At 50.6% G+C, this 15,545-nt stretch overlaps 1 protein-coding gene across 1 annotated transcript in view; it reads left to right on the top strand.

Annotated features, from left to right (window-relative positions):
• The window catches only part of GRIK3 (glutamate ionotropic receptor kainate type subunit 3), a 69,324-nt gene that overhangs the window by 12,661 nt on the left and 41,118 nt on the right, over positions 1-15,545 (top strand). The window lies entirely within an intron of this gene.

Genomic DNA, 15,545 nt, shown 5'->3' with positions numbered 1-15,545 from the left:
CACTTTGCACCTTGCAGAAGGGGATGTGGCACTAATCAGATTATTTTCATGCTCTCCACCACCATCCTTGATGCTTTTGAAAGGATCTTTGGAGAGGAATGTTGCTATTGACCACAGGTGTTAATAGGCAGCCCTTCAAGCATGGGCAGCGCCGGAGGCTTTGTGAACACTGTGATTTCACATCCATTTTCTCCATCTCTTAGCATTTTGTTTTTAAGGCTCACACTATGAGGATATTGCTGCATCATGTCCTTCACCAGCTCCCTAACTGCCAAATTAAGAGCAGTGAATAACTGAGTGCCAGAAAGAAGAGGGGAACTCGGCTTCCCCCAGAGCTCTTGGCTTCCCCAGGGCCGCAGCTCCTGTTGGGTGAACATCACAGCAGAACTCAGACCGTGGTTCTGACAGCTGAAATTGCATCCGTCCCCCTTTGGAATAGGCACGATATCAAAGGGAAGGGAGGAGGAGGATCTCCCCCTCGCTCTGACAGCCCCTTCCTGGCCGCTGCCCATGGCTGTGCCCGCTTCAGCTGCTCAACATCTGGCTGTGCCCATGAGCTGCAGTGCATCGCCACAGCCAGCAGGCAGTCTGAGGGCACGAGAAGCAATGTGTGGAGAGTGGCATTGGCACGGCCCTGCAAGTTTGGCACTGCTGGATGCTCACAGTATTTCCCTTGCTTGGCATCCCCCCGTGCACACAGGACATTGCCCTTTGCCAGGTGGGAGCCTCCCTGGATACGTCCACGCTGCAGACAGCAGTTCTTTGGTGGACACACAAGGAAGCCAGGAGCCAGCAGTTGTTCCTCAGCTCAAAGGGCTCTTCTCTGCACCCTCCCACCTTTTGTATATATGGAAGAAAGTCATGGAGCACTTGCTCTGCATTGGATGGAGGCGGGCAGTGCAGGAGTGGGGTGAGTGGGGCTGGGTGGTGCCAATGGGGTGGAAACATCCCCAGCTCCACACTGACATCGGTTCCCATCTCGTAGAGCAAAGACACCATCAGCTGTTGGTAACACAATGCTGCTTAAAGATGTGTCGTATGGGGAAAGCCCTCCTTTGAAGACCATAGAAGCCTGTGCCAGCAGCATGTGCTCCTTTTGTCCATACGTTCCCTTGCTGTGCACATAAAAGCACAGATGGCCGAGCCTTGCAGGCGGGCATGCAGCTGGGAGGACACGTGTGTGTGTGCATGTGAATGCACACTTGTCTGAGGGAGTGGGGGCACGCACAGCTCTGTGATGTTGGTACGTCTGAAGGAGGAAGTGACACAATTCCAGGCTTTGCCATTGACACAGGCACTGACTTTTCTTGGTACAACTACAGCATGAAGGTGTGTACAGAGGTACTTGTGCACAGGGCAGCCCGAAAACATCCAACACTGTAAAGCTCACCCACCAAGGCCTTGGTGATGTTGGTCTCCCTTGGGTCCGTAGACCAGACAGTAAGAGCAACTCCGCGCTCTCCCATTCCCATCACTGGCTCTGCTTTTGGGTCTGCCAACAGACACACTGATCTGAAATACTTCCACATTCTCTGAATGCAACCCTGTAGCTGAAAACAAGAGGAGATGGAGCAAGCCATTGGGATCAGGCAGCTCTGGGATAGGCACTGAAATGCCATGGGGCCAAAGCGCCCTGCACGACGTCCGTCCAAACGCAGTGGATGGCAATGGGAGATGGGCCCAGGGGCTGCACGCACTCAGTGCCAGCAGTCCTTGCACTCTTTGGCTTCTTTTCCCCAAGCCACCATCCTCATTAACTCAAATTAACGTTCGTACTGCCAGATCTACTGGGACGTGCCTCCCAGACTCACAGACATTTCTGTTATGGTCAGGATTAATCACAAGGGATAATTAGAGTATTAAATGAAATAATTAGAACGTTATGACTCTAATAACCAAATTCATGGATATCAGCTCCTGAGAGAAGGCAAATACTGCACAAGTTCTGATGGATGCCTCCAGCTGAACTTATTTCTCTTTGCGTTTTCAATTCCAGCACTCCCAAACGTTGGCCACTGCTGCATGAATTTCACTGTGGGGCTGGGGGGGGCTGCAAGAAGCACTGATGGAGCAGCAATGCTTTGTAGCACCAATGCGTGTGGGCTCCTGCCTATGTTCTGTGTCTGCCAAGGAAGAAATGAATGCACAGAAGTATTATGCAATTGCAAATATGGAAAATCGTGCATTCTGTGAGCCCACATAGCAGTGCATGCAGCGCTGCAGTTGCTGCTGCAGCTGTCAGCATCTCAGACATGGGAATGCAGAGCTCCCAGTATGTGCTGGGCCTTAAAATGCAACAGTTTACAGCACAGAATGAGCATTTTCATCACCTCAAGAGGTGTGAAGTGCTGGCAATGGGCACGCAGAGCTCTGTGCCACACGCACTGAGCTGTTCCCATGCAGCCCCCAGCTCTGCACTCCATCCCCTGCACAGAGAACACATCGCAGCACTTTGGGTCCTGAATTCCTTCACAATAAGCAGCGATAAGAAAAATTCTGCGTCATTCCAACAAAGCAGTCAAAATCCAGTTGCAAATGCTGTGCTGTTTATTGATAGCTCCATAATACAGGCGAGCTAGGTTGCCAGACAGCTGCATTTCCTGGCATTTAAAAAGAATTCACTGTAATGTATTGTAATACATTAGCATAATAATTGGTAAGCATTCGCAGATGAATAGTTTACTGACTGATAGATTTTGTACAGAAACTGTGAAGGTTACATGGAGGGTGAAAACATTTCACTGTGTCAATGAACATACTTAATTTTTCTGGAAGTGCTATTTAAATTGTGCAGCGCTGGGGCATTAGCATAACAAAGACATAATGCATGAGGCTGTGCTGTAATGGGGAACGCTGCCCTGCAGTCCCTTCGCTGGGTCACCCATGAAGGAAGGGGTTGGAGCTGCTCTACTGGTGCAGGGATGGCTGCTCCCTGTGTGTGCTCACTGGGAGGGTGGGAAGCTCACAGTGAGTGTGTGGGATTTGGTGGACCAGCAGTGATGCAGATGAAGCTTTTCCATACGTTTTCTGTATTTAACATAGAATCAGAGATCTGTGTTGGAAGGGACCTTTAGAGGCTGCTTGAGGACCCATATTCTGCAATGCAAAGACACCCTCAGTTCCAGCAGTGCTCAGAGCCCCATCCCCTGACCTGGGGGGCACCAACTCTTCTCAGTGCCACCTGTGCCTCATTGCCCTCATCGTAAACAGCTTCTCCCTCACATCCAGTCCAAATCTCCAGTCTATATCCAGTCTACATCAAGCATGTCTACGTTTTACCAGACTTTCATCACAGCTCATCACACAAAGTCACCTCCACCTGGCAAGGTTTGGCTTGCTGCTTTGCATTTGCTCCCAATGACACTCTGGATCTTCTGCATTGCTGAGCACCAACAGAGCCCTCACTGTGTCCCTGATGTCACTGAGCTCCCGTCCTTCTTGGTCTGAAGCAGAACACCAACTTAGCCATTATCTCAAAGGAAGCAGAGAAGTGGATTGAAAGGGACAGAGCTGAATCTTTTGGGCAGAAAGCTTTTTTTGAAAGCATTTCAAGCCAGATTCTTGCTTGCCATTATGTATGTTAATTCCGTTGTCGTTTGGAATAAATTGGGGAAAACAGATGTGAGGAGGAATGCGATGTTCCTGCAGATGAGGAGACAAAGCTTTCATCTCCACTGTGACCAAATGGAGAAGATCAGAGGGACGTGGAGGCTTTGCTGGTGGAGGGATCCCCAGTCGCTGTAGCACATGGCTGACATTCATCTCCACATCAGGAATGTGTTTTAAAAATAAATCAAAGGAGCTTTTTGCCCGAGCGGCAAACCAAAAATACTTCCTTTCAGTGCAATTATGTGACCCGTGGTTTCAACCATAAATGTACACATTTTACACTTTCCAAGCTTTCATCTGAACAGCAAACTCTGGGGTTCAGTGCATCTCTTCTAGGAGTGATGGAAGGATGAATCAAACCTCATTTGTGGAGCTCTTTAATCTTCGATGGTATCTGTGCTTTTGCTTTTCAGAAGGTTCCTATGCACAGAGAGGAGAGGTCCAACCAGCTTTGTGCCTCCCTTTACATCTGGTAACACATCTTCCTATGGCTTTTTCAACCAGAGTAACATGATGTATGCAGGGTGGACACTGCAGATTAAGAAAAGCTTCCCAAAAGTAAAAGCATTTCATTGCCAGAAGGGATGCTCCAGTTAAGAACGGATCTCCTGAGGACTGTGGGTAAAGAAATCCACTGATGGGGGTCCCCACAGACAGACAGAGCTCTTCCTGTTGCATCCTCACCAGAAGATGAGTCAACACAGCTCCAGCTCCTGTGATTTCAGCTCTTTTCAGCCCTTTGGGGACAACCTCACACTTGCTGCTGCTGGCTGTACACAAACGTGACCCGCCTGGCTCTCCTCATCTAATTGGTAACAAGGAAATTGAAATGCAATTTATGGTAACAGATTTCTTCCTGCTTTACAGTTGCAATGTGTTTCATTAACGCTTCCACAGCAATTTGCACTATTAGGGAGACATTTGCTTCCCATGAGAAGAGAGAAAATTGAACAATACGGAGCTTAATTATGGGGTCAGTGTGACACGTGTGGGTCCTGCTGCCGTGCTGAGGGCTCCTGGCAGGGAAAGCTGCATGGAAAGCTGCAGGAATTGCTGCAGGAGTTGCATTGCTGCTTCCTTGCAGTGTCCCTGTGCTCGCCAGGAGCTGAGGAGCAGAGTGAGCCCAGGGCTCAGCAGGACCACCTTCACAGCCCTGCTGTTTTCAGGAAGGTTTTGGTCATATAGATGTGTTTATCTTCACCAGAAGAATCACACAAACTCCTTACTCTGTTTTAAAGAGTGATAGGGATAAAACTGGCTGGTTTTAGGCAGGGGACCGACTGTAGGTCCACCAACCAAGAAGATGCACTGATTCCTAAAAGGTTATCTTCAAAAGGAAGGCTTTGTCAGCACAGCACATAGACCTGCTCCTCTGCTCAGAGGTAGTTCTCTCCTGAGCTGGAACAGCCCCATACAGAGCTTGGTACACCTCCCTAGCACCACATCTATGGTACCTCAGGATATGCTTCAATGGTGGGCTCACCGTGTTAGGCTGAGAATTGCACCTGATGATCTTAAGGGTCTTTTCCAACCTAAAAAACAACGTGGTTCTGCAATATACCTAAGTCTACTTCATCCTACAGCCTGTATATTAAGAGCACCAAGGAGGGGCATCCCGTGGTGAGATGCTCTGTGAACCCAACATCATCAGTACTCCTAAAAACAGCTCTTTGCAAGGGCATGAAATCAGCTCAGCACAAGGACTGTGGTACCCAGAGGGCTGAGGCACCAGGAGGAGCCCCAAATCCACCCTGAGCAACCCCACAGCGAGCAGCCACCAAAGCCAAAGGAACAGCAGAAGGACCTGTGCAGAGCAGCTCTGCTAATGCAGCTCTGCTGCCCTCCTGCAGCCCGGGCTCCTGCAACTTGAAAGGGAACGGCACCACAAAGCACCAAACATTCATTAATTTTTACTTCTGCTGCTTTAAAAGATATCTATTATTTATTTCCGCTCAGATATATTTGATAATTAGCAGGAAAGAGAAATCGAGCAGCAGATGGGGGCATTCCTGGGGAAAATCTCAGTGCTGAATATTTCATAAAGTACAAATGTAACTTTCAGCCCTTTGCTTTACATTGAGCTCAGTTTTGCAGACAATCGGCGAAGCTGCAAATTAAAAGCAAAAAAAAAAATTGCTATTTGCCTAACAAATAAAGTGTGCTTTATTAAAAACATCAGTCGTTAAGTAGTCCTGAGGACTACGTGGAGATTCACTTGAATGCTTGAAGCCAGATGGTGGTGCCTTTCCTGATGGTCTCCATAGGAGCACCGGTGGCTTTGGAGCCCTGCAGCAGCCCTGTGCCAACCCAAAGCAGGGGCTGCAGCCACCTCTTGTGGGGAAAAGCCCACAATTACAGCATCACCTCGAGCCTGTGCTGAGCAGCTCCTCACAGCACCTCCAGAGCCTTCATAGTATTGCCCTGGGGACGCCCTGCAGCAGTGCAGTGCTGCCATAAAGCAGTGCCCCAGCATTAGGTGTTCCACGTGCACAACGCTGCCCCATCTAAATAGGGCAATAAATGCCCCTTGGGTACAAGGAGAGAGTATTTCATTGCAAAAGTGAAAAACATTAATGGGGGGCAGTGCTATCTCAGCTTGCTGCATAAGCAGCTACACCAAGCAGTGTGCCAGCATATCGTTTGGAACAGAGATTAATAATTCCTGCACTGAGTGGCGGTACCGCCTGATTTATGGCTGGGATGGTATTATGGTCCCAGACTTTATTGTCCTCTAAATTATACTGCAGTCTATACAGGAGGCAGACAGGGATCTAAATCAAGGATTATTGCCTGTAAATTTGGAAACAAATAGTAGTTTTCCTCCCTCTAAATCACGGGGTTTGTGGCTTTTATAAGGTGAGCATTACGACTGTTCTGTGACCACGGTGCTTGTTTCCTCCTGGCTTTTTCCACCCCAGAACCCTGCTCCCATTCCTGCTCCCAGCCCTGCTCCCAGCCCTGCTCTCATTCCTTTTCCCGTTCCTTTTCCCACTCCTGCTTCCATTCCTGCTGCTTCTGCAGGGTCTGTGACTTTTCTGCTGTCTCTGTGCAGTCCACTTTGCAGCAGTAATTGAAAAGGAGATAAGAGGAGATGTCGCTGCCAGCCCTGCTCACCTTGCTCTGCTTGCAGTGCATTTGCAGGCGCCCGCATTCTGTTTGTGTGTTGTCATCTCATGTCTGAATGCCTGGACTCAGCTCCTTCATTCCTGCCCTGCCCTGTGTGCCACTTGATGTGCTCTCAGCCTTCCCAGTGGTTCTCCACTTTGATGGCAGCACGCAGCGATGGCAGCACAGGGCTGACAGTCCCTGTGGGTCTGCTTCCAGGCTGGTATTCTGTGATTCTATAGAACAGATACCAGAAATGGCACAATCACATGCACACCTTATTGTTGAGCACAGTTTACACGCAGCAAGGAACGACCTGATCTGGAACAGCATGCTAAATCCCAGTGCAGCACCTCCTCTCCTCATTCCTTAAGAGCACAGTGCCCTCGCAGCACAAACAGCCACAACACTTCAGCACTCAGAGCTCCTCACAGCCCTCCCAGCATCCATGGTTCCTCCTGCTCTTTGCAGTTCTGCTTTGTGCTGAAGTGGGGATCTGCACTCCAGAGATGCAAAAGAGGTGTAAAGTGCCACTTGGCAGAGGTATCTGCAGTGTCCTCACGTGAGGAATGGCTTTGGGAAGAGCTCCAGCCTTGCAGCACTGCCCTGTGCCCCTGCAGACCCCCCCCCAGTGCTTTGCTCTGGCTCTGAGCACTGACCCAGATGCAATCCAGGCCCACACCAGGTGACGGAGCTGAGCTTCAAGCCCTGCTCCTCGAGTGGCCCATGCTTCTTTCTGGTAGCTTTTTTTTTTCCTTCTTTTGTGATTAATAAAAGCAGTGAAAGTGCTCCAGCAGGGCACCAGCACCGACGTCACCGTTGTGAGAGCCACTTCCCTCTGGCTCCTATTTTTAACCAACCTCCCGGCGTCCCCACTGCCCACACACTGCTGAGAGCTCTCCAAAGCTTAACAGCTTTGACATTTTCCTTTCTGTTTTCCTTCAAATCCATAACATCACCCGACTGAGCACTACAGCCTGTTTGCATCCTACTTCCTGCACGTACACATCCCCAGCCCTAAGGCATCAGTGAGCACCGAGCTTCAATGGATGGCTGCAGATGAGCCCAACCCCAGCCAGCCTCCCCATACCCACTGACCATGTCCCCAAGTGCCACATCCCTGCAGTTCTGAACGCCTGCAGGGACGGTGACCCATCACTCCTGGGGCAGCTCATGCATCACAGCTCTTTTGGAGAAGAAAGTGTTCCCAAATCCTGACCAAAGATCTCAAAGACATTCGGAGGGTTCATTCTTTGTGCTTCCCATCTCATGCACACCCACCCTTCTCATGTCTGCTCGGCGCAGTGTGCACAGAGCAGGGCTGGCATTACCACAACCACACTTAGTTCTTCCCCTACTCTGGAGCCCAAAGCTCTATGGGGTTCAAAGGCCCCCAGCAGCATGCTATCATCTCTGGGTAGAAGATTACAGCCAGTACTGAAAATTGCACAAAATGCCTTCCCAATGACGGAGATTGCAGGGAGCCTGGGAAAATTACCTTTTTCATTACGGCTTAAAAACACCGCAATCTCAGCCTGTGCCTGAGATTCCAGGAACTGCTGTGCTGCTCAGAACAGAGAGAGCAGGAAAATGGAGCCAGGTGTGCTGGGACCCTGTGACCGCTCCTCTTAAATCCCTGCGCCGTGGCTGCTGCTGAGCTTCCTGCAGCACACAGACGGCAGGGAGAGCTGCATGAGGAGCTGTGCATGGGGTTTGTGGGCTGCCCTGGCTCCTTTCTTGTCTGGGTAAGAGTAAAGCTGCCCAGAAGTGCTGGGGCAGGAGCACAGCAGCAGGTGGCAGAGCCTGGAGCTCCAAAAGCAAGATGCCTTTTGCCCAAAATCTTTGGGAAAATGTAGAAGGCGAACAGTGCAAGAAATGTGGGGGTTCTGAGAATTTACTCAGCTATGGAAATACATTTTCTTTGGCAAATCAGAGAAGGAAGGCAGCTTTGGCTCACAGCCCATCCCGCTCTATTGCTGAACCGAAGCCAGTAATAAAATTAAAGAAACAGAGAAAAAAAATTCAGCACCAAAAGCATAAAGAAATGGGAAAAAAAAAATGGAATCGGTAACAATAAAGATAAATCAGAAGTTTGGCAAAGTAGAAAATGCGTGTGAAATGCTGAATAGATCTTGGTAAAATGCTCATGGTCAGCAAGGCAGGTGGGAATAGGTGACATCCCACCACAAACCAATCCATCAGTGGGACAGCATGAGATGAACGCGGGGCAGCTGCTAACTGCAGAAGCAATATGCAGAATAGAACATATTTTCTTCACATGAAAAACAATGTGCCATCCCTGCTAACTGGGGATAAAACACAGCTCAGCATGTTTTAAAGCACTCCGTGCTGCTGCTGTAAAAAGGTGTTTGGATGCAATGCGCCGTGTGGCGCAGCAGCTCTGCTTCCTATTGCTGCTCCATCCATATTTCCTCTGCCTGGATCAATTTCTTCCCTCATATTTATCAGGCAGCGAATCTTATTTCTTGAAGCAGTATAATAGTGGGGTGCTAAATAATTTCATTAAGGTCAGTGGGAACAGATGCATCCTGGCTTTGAAAGCATTACTTCCAATTGAATCACCCGCGTGCATTCACTCTCAGGCAGTCCATTCTATAGGGACACTTAATAACAACAGTTCCTCTTCTCTGCTTGCTCTCCTAGGGCACAAATATAATACACTGCTTTCCAGCTCCAGCCCCTGTTGCACTGACACTGACTTTTTTCCAGTGCAGATGCTCAGTGTTGGCCATGCAACACTCAGTGCTGCTCTCCTGCTCAGCACCATGCAATGATCTGCTGGTACCTGGCACCCACAGCATCTTCCCCAAATGAAAGCAGAAAGTGCACGCAGGCACTGTTGTCCATCAATACAGATTAATTGAAAAGAGCCCTCTCCCCACGAAGCGTTCCATTAAGAAAGATGTGCAAACAGCCCTTCTGCTGCCACCTGACCCGTACTCATGTGCTCTGTCCCTTTTTATGGCACACCTGTAAGAACAGATTTCACGCCCCATCACTTTGCAGACAGCTGCATTTACTGAGCTGTGCTGGGTGAGCACATTGCCACCTTCAGCTGCTCCCCAGGTGTGGGGCAGGGAGGTACAGGGGGGTCTGGGACCTGCCCTGAGCGCTCCTGCATGCTGCAAATGCAGACAACCAGCAACGCACCTGAGGAGCACTCAGAACCTGCTTTGTATGAAAAATCTTTGTTCTTCCTTTTATCTGCTTGCTTTGTCAGAATGGAGGAGTGCCAGCTGGAAGGGGCCGTGCAAAACTGTGTCTGCAGAGCACTGGACGTTGCCACCATCAGTGCAGCAGCACTGGGAGGGCTGCTCCCGTGGGCATGGCAATGCCTGGCACAAGGTGACACATCAGCCAGGCTCCCAAGGCCCCCTTGGAACGCAGTCAGTGCAACCCTGTGTTCCTGCAGAGCCCACCTGCCCTGCCCTGCCCTGCAGCTTCGCTTGCTGCCTGGTGCTCCCATAATAGATCCAAAGCTCTGCAGGCTGTGACCTTGTCTGACAGTGTGCCCAACTGAATGTCTACAGCACGGTTTCAAATAATTAATAATAAATGCCAACATCAGAACGCACCAATGTGGATAAAAAAGGAGCAGCGGGCGCAAGTCCAACCCCAACCTACCCAAGCAAACCCACCAACCATGTACCCCTGTGCCACGTCTCCACGTTCCTGGGAACAGCAAAAGACAAGAGAGGCCCCTCCTGCTGACTTTCTGAAGGTGCTGTGTGTGATGTTTGCATCCTCTAAGTCTGCCGGCAGCAGAATAGCTGTGATGCTATTCTCATTAGATGTCGGTGTTAATTGCAAACGCTGTTGAAAGCCGAGGTGCGTTGTTGTGCTGTAGCCTACGTGACCTCAGCGAGGGATGACCAAAGGAGCTTTCTCCTTTGAAGAGCTCAGGGAAGAGATGTCTATCACTGCAGCACTTGGAAACTTTGCTGCGTTATTATTATGGGAGCAGAATGAATTTGGCACCATCGGCGCAGGCGGTGCTGCCCTAGCTCAGGCACGTGCTATTCCTCTTCCACTTTCCATTCCCTTCCTAGTTAGCCTGACACATGCAAAATGTATCTTTAAAAACCATCTGATCCAAGTGCCCTGCAGTGGACGGGGACACCCACAGCTCCATCAGGGGCTCAGAGCCCCATGCAGCTGAACCAGGGCCAACCACAGCGCGGTGAAGTTTCTCCCTCCTTGAGATGAATCCCTGAGAACCAGCAGGAGGGCTGTGAGACACGTTCCTGTTTGCTTTGCATGGAGGTAGGGTGGATGTTCTTTTCTGGCAGGGGTGGAAAACAAAGCTCCTGCAGGCTCAGGTTGCTGCTGACTGCATGGTGCTGCAGGAGAAGAACCAGCAGGCAGCACGCAAGGTGCATCTGTTAGGGCAGCTTCAAGGGTACACTTGAAAAATTAAGATACAAGAGAGCGTCTGCGGATCTGAAATCCCACGTACATGTCTGCGGATTTGGAGAACAGGCTCAACAGACAATGGAGCATCTGGTTGCAAAACGCAGACAAAGCCAATAATCAGCCTGATGCTTATTTTTATATCATCATTCACTGCGGTCGCCGTGCCCTGCCTCCCGACGAGCAGCCGATGAGGGGAAGGCGGCGATGGCTGCAGGCAGCACGAGGAGCACACAGCAAAATGCAGTCTTGTGGGAAAGGCAGCTGAGCTGCTTCCCTGCTGCATGACCTCAGTGCTCCCTGCAGTGCTGGGACAGCCCCGTGGCAAGCAGGGTGCCTGCAGCACAGTGTGACCAGGGCTGGATGCTGAGATCCGCTGCAGTCAGCGTTGGCAGGGAGAAGCAAAACGACCCGAATGTAAGCGACAAGTGGTGCTCGAGCAGGAAACGGTGCCTTGCTGAACTCTGCACATAAAATGAGTGGAGAGAGTGGGAAACGTCTGAAGCAATTTGAAGGAGTTTATTGAATCCCCGCAGGGAGCTCCAGATGGTCTGTGTGGCCAAAGCCGCGCTTGTTGCTCATGCAGAAGCTGCGCTGAGTTTTCAAGAGCATTCCTGACAGCAGCTCCGTGCAAAGCCCCACAGCCACATGTTTCACCTCTTTCCCCACTGAAGCACTTCAGGGCCTCTCAACACTGCTGTGGGACCCCTCCTGCACAGCCCCACAGTGCCACGCTCAGCTCACAGCCTCCCATGCTGTGTTCTTTGGGAATCAGCCCCGTTCTCAGCCCTGCTTTATGGTGGCAATCTGTTGTCATTGAGCTGTAGGCTCTTGCATTTGGTTTTTCAGCCACGTTTGGGCTGTGGCAGCAGATCCTCCAGCATTCTTCCTAAAGTGAAGAAAGAAAAGGATCCAGCGTTGTCTTTCTCCTATTTGCGCATTTTTAATTGGACCGTAAATCCCACTTTGTTGTGTTTTAGAAGGTTATTTCCCAATAGAACTGTCTCTTCTCTGATGAGGGCAGAGATTTATTACCCAATTTCCGAGCTTTATATTTCCCCTTCGGTGTGTTGCTTTAGCAGCTCCCTGGTTACACAGACAGCCCTTTTTCCCCATTATTTTACAGCTGAATTTCATCCAGCTCCTCCTCACAGCACGGTGCTCTCAGCACCTCCCCAGGACTCACCCTGGCCCTCCTATGCCCCATTCCCACTTCCTCTCTTTGAGATGCCCACAACCAGGCACTGCTCTGCAATACTGCAGTGCTGGCCCTGTACTACAGCTCTGGCCCTGGGCGCTCTGCACAGCACCTCGTGGAAAGGACATCTGAGGGTTTATTTTCATACCCTCAAGGAGAACATAAGGGTGACCTTCAAGCCAGCTGGTGGTCATTAATCAATGGTTACAGCCACCGCAAAGCCCTACAGGAACAGCCAGAAGCCTGCGCCACTCAGCAATGTTTGAACCAATGAGGAGCAATCAGAGCCACAGCTGATCTGGGTACCAACATCATGCAGCCCAGTGGTGAAGCCAGTTCCCCAGATGTCCTCACGGTTGGTGTGGTCCCTCCTGGGAGCTGAGCTGCCCGCAGACCCCTTTGCACACCCTGGTGGTGTTTGTTTAAGGAAACACCTTGCTGCCACACACTGAAGAAGCCTCATTCTCTGCTGTTTTATCAGCCTGCTTACACAGAATATCTCAGTGCACACTTCAAAGGTGGCAGGGGAGTCCCAGGAGCTAATTGGCCCTGTTGTTTCCAGCACTGCTTCTGGCACAGCTCTGTAACCAGAGTAGGAGCAGCATCAGCTATTGGTGTGACACCGCTCAGAAGAATGAGAGCTCACAGAATAATTCAGCACAGCTGAGAAAAATGGGCTTTCTTCCCTCCTCGTGGAAAAGGCTGTGATGTTTCCACTGGTGCTGAGTGAGCAGAGGACCACAGAATCACTGAGGCTGGAAAAGCCCACCAAGATCCCCCAGCACAACCACAGCCCACCCCCCCCTACCCACTGACCAAGTTCCCAAGTGCCACAGCCCTGAACATCCCCACAGCCCTGAACACCTCCACCGGTCCCTGGGCAGCTGTGCCACTGCATCATTGCTCTTCTGAAAAGCAATGTTTCCTAATATCCAACCTGACCCACTCCTGGCACAACTTATAGTCATCCCCTTTCATCCTATTGCTGCAACCCAGGAGCAGAGGCTGAATCCCCCCCCCCCAACAACCTCCTTCCAGGGCTTTGGACTGCAGACCCTGCCTGCTCTGAGAGTTTGCATTAGAAAAAGAAATGCAGGAAGAAATGAACTTGCTTAAGTGAGACAAAACAGGGAGCCCAAATGCCTCAGACCTGGACATTTGTTTCAGCTGCACGGCATGCAGCTCAGACAGGATCCCATGGGCTCAGAGAACTCAGCTAGAATGAAGAGCACTGCGTGTTAATCCCATCAGGGCTTCCAGACTCCTCCCGGAGCGTATTGCAGTGTCATTACTGCATTAAGTCTCAGTAACACAAAGCAGGAGCAGGGGCTGAACCAGCAGGATTTGGGGTTTCGTGAAGCCTTCTGTCTCCGAAATAATGCATTATTTTCATCTCCGTTTGAAAGCATTAACAGAAATGTGTTAGCTCAGTGTGAACGCTTTAGGAAGAGCCTCCCAGATTCAAAACGCTGAGCTCACAAGCCTGAGTGCACCCAAATTGACTCACGTTTTTGGGGAAGCACACACTTAATTACTACAATATAGGGGAGGATTACGGCTATCAGAAGTGTGTGAGGTGAGCATGGAAGGGTGAGCTGGGAGATGGCAGTGAAGGGGACATGGATGGGGGGGATGGATGCACACAGCGTGAAGCCAGCAGCAGCAGCACTGGTGTAAAAAGCCAACAGTAACATTGAAACATTGCATCCAGTGAAAGGGGCAAGTTTTGACTAAGAAAGTATGCATGGCTTCTCCTACCACCTTTATTAGTAATGCTTTACCCGTGCTTCAGCTCATGCTTCTAGATAATATCAATATCAGGTTGGCTAGTAGGAGAAATTCCTTCTCAGAGTGGTGATGAATCGGCACACGCTGCCCAGAGAGTGGTGGTTCACCATCCCCAGAGGTGCTCAGAACCACAGGGATGTGGCAATGGCCAGTGGGCATAGAAGGGGTGAGCTGGGATTGGAGCTGGGGAGGGGCTGAGAGGGCTTTTCTGACCTCATTGATTCTATGTGTGTCTCCAAAAGACAGGCTGTTCCTGCAGAGCAGGAAGGCACATGGAATTCTGATCTCTGCTGCCCTGTGCTCTTCTGTACCATCTGAGACTTTGGCTCTTTGTCTGGGACTAAGCTCCAGAAGTTCTGATGCATTTGCTATAGCTCTCAGCTACAAGCACAGCCACTTCCCCGGCTGCCCTGCTGCCTTCCAGCTCCCTGGTCGTGATTGCAAAGCAGCTGCTGTCTGAGCTCACACACCTGGAAGGACACGCAAGCATTTGAAAACGTCATTGGAGAGAAAAGCTGCAAAAATCTCAGTACCACAGGGCTCTGCTTTGCCAGTCAGGCCAATAATTCCCCTTCTTACCCTTTGCTTAATGCTTTCAGTGCCTGCCTGAAACCAGGAGCTCAATATCAAGCACCGCTTCTCCTTCCTTGCTCACCTCCATGCTGCTCAGGGGCAACAAACCAGCAGAAGCTGTTATATAAAAGTGGTTGTGAGCAGCAGCCGAGCACCCCCAGCTCAGCCCTTTGCCCCATCCCCAGCTGCATTTTAGGAGCAATAAGTGATCCCCCAGCTGCTGAAGTGCAAACACAGCAACGGTTTGATTCCCCGCTCCCATTACTATTCCACCTGAGAAAAGCAATTACAGCTGAGAGCCTGTCGTGCTCTACCTGGTGCTGTGGCCCCGGGGAGCCAGCACAGTGCTCAGCCCCAGCTGTGCTCTGCTGTGCTGCAGGTGATGATGCTCTGGATGGAACCCAGGTGGAGCAGTCCCACAGCACACAGGGCTGGTGGGCGCATGGATGCCAGTTGGATTTTTAGTTGCTGCTGGCAGTTAATGCATGGAAAGGAGTGAGATGCTGGCTGACAACTGGCACAGATTTCCACCCTGGGAATATCTTTCATCAGCTGAGAGTTTTCGGTGTCTAAAACAGCTCACGGGAGCTCAAAGGCAGCACAAACCCAGGGTTCCTGCAGAGTGAACCTGAGACCTTTTCCTCCCTGCGAATTTCCGAGTGCTTTCCTGGTGGCCCAGCATTGCCAGGTCGCACCGTGCAGCTTTGTGCTGCTTGCTCCATTCGCTCTGCAGCCCACCAGGACAGCACATAACAGCAGTTTCCTTTCTTTTGAAAGGACAGATGGGGGGGGATGGCCCAAAGCCATCCCCACCAGCCCTGGTGCTGCCATGGGGACAGCA

This window comes from Tympanuchus pallidicinctus, unplaced genomic scaffold, assembly GCF_026119805.1.
Source record: "Tympanuchus pallidicinctus isolate F22 unplaced genomic scaffold, pur_lepc_1.0 scaffold33, whole genome shotgun sequence".
In the NCBI taxonomy this organism is placed as follows: domain Eukaryota; kingdom Metazoa; phylum Chordata; class Aves; order Galliformes; family Phasianidae; genus Tympanuchus; species Tympanuchus pallidicinctus.
Note: the sequence above shows the minus strand (reverse complement) of the source record. Positions and strands in the feature narration are given on the sequence as shown.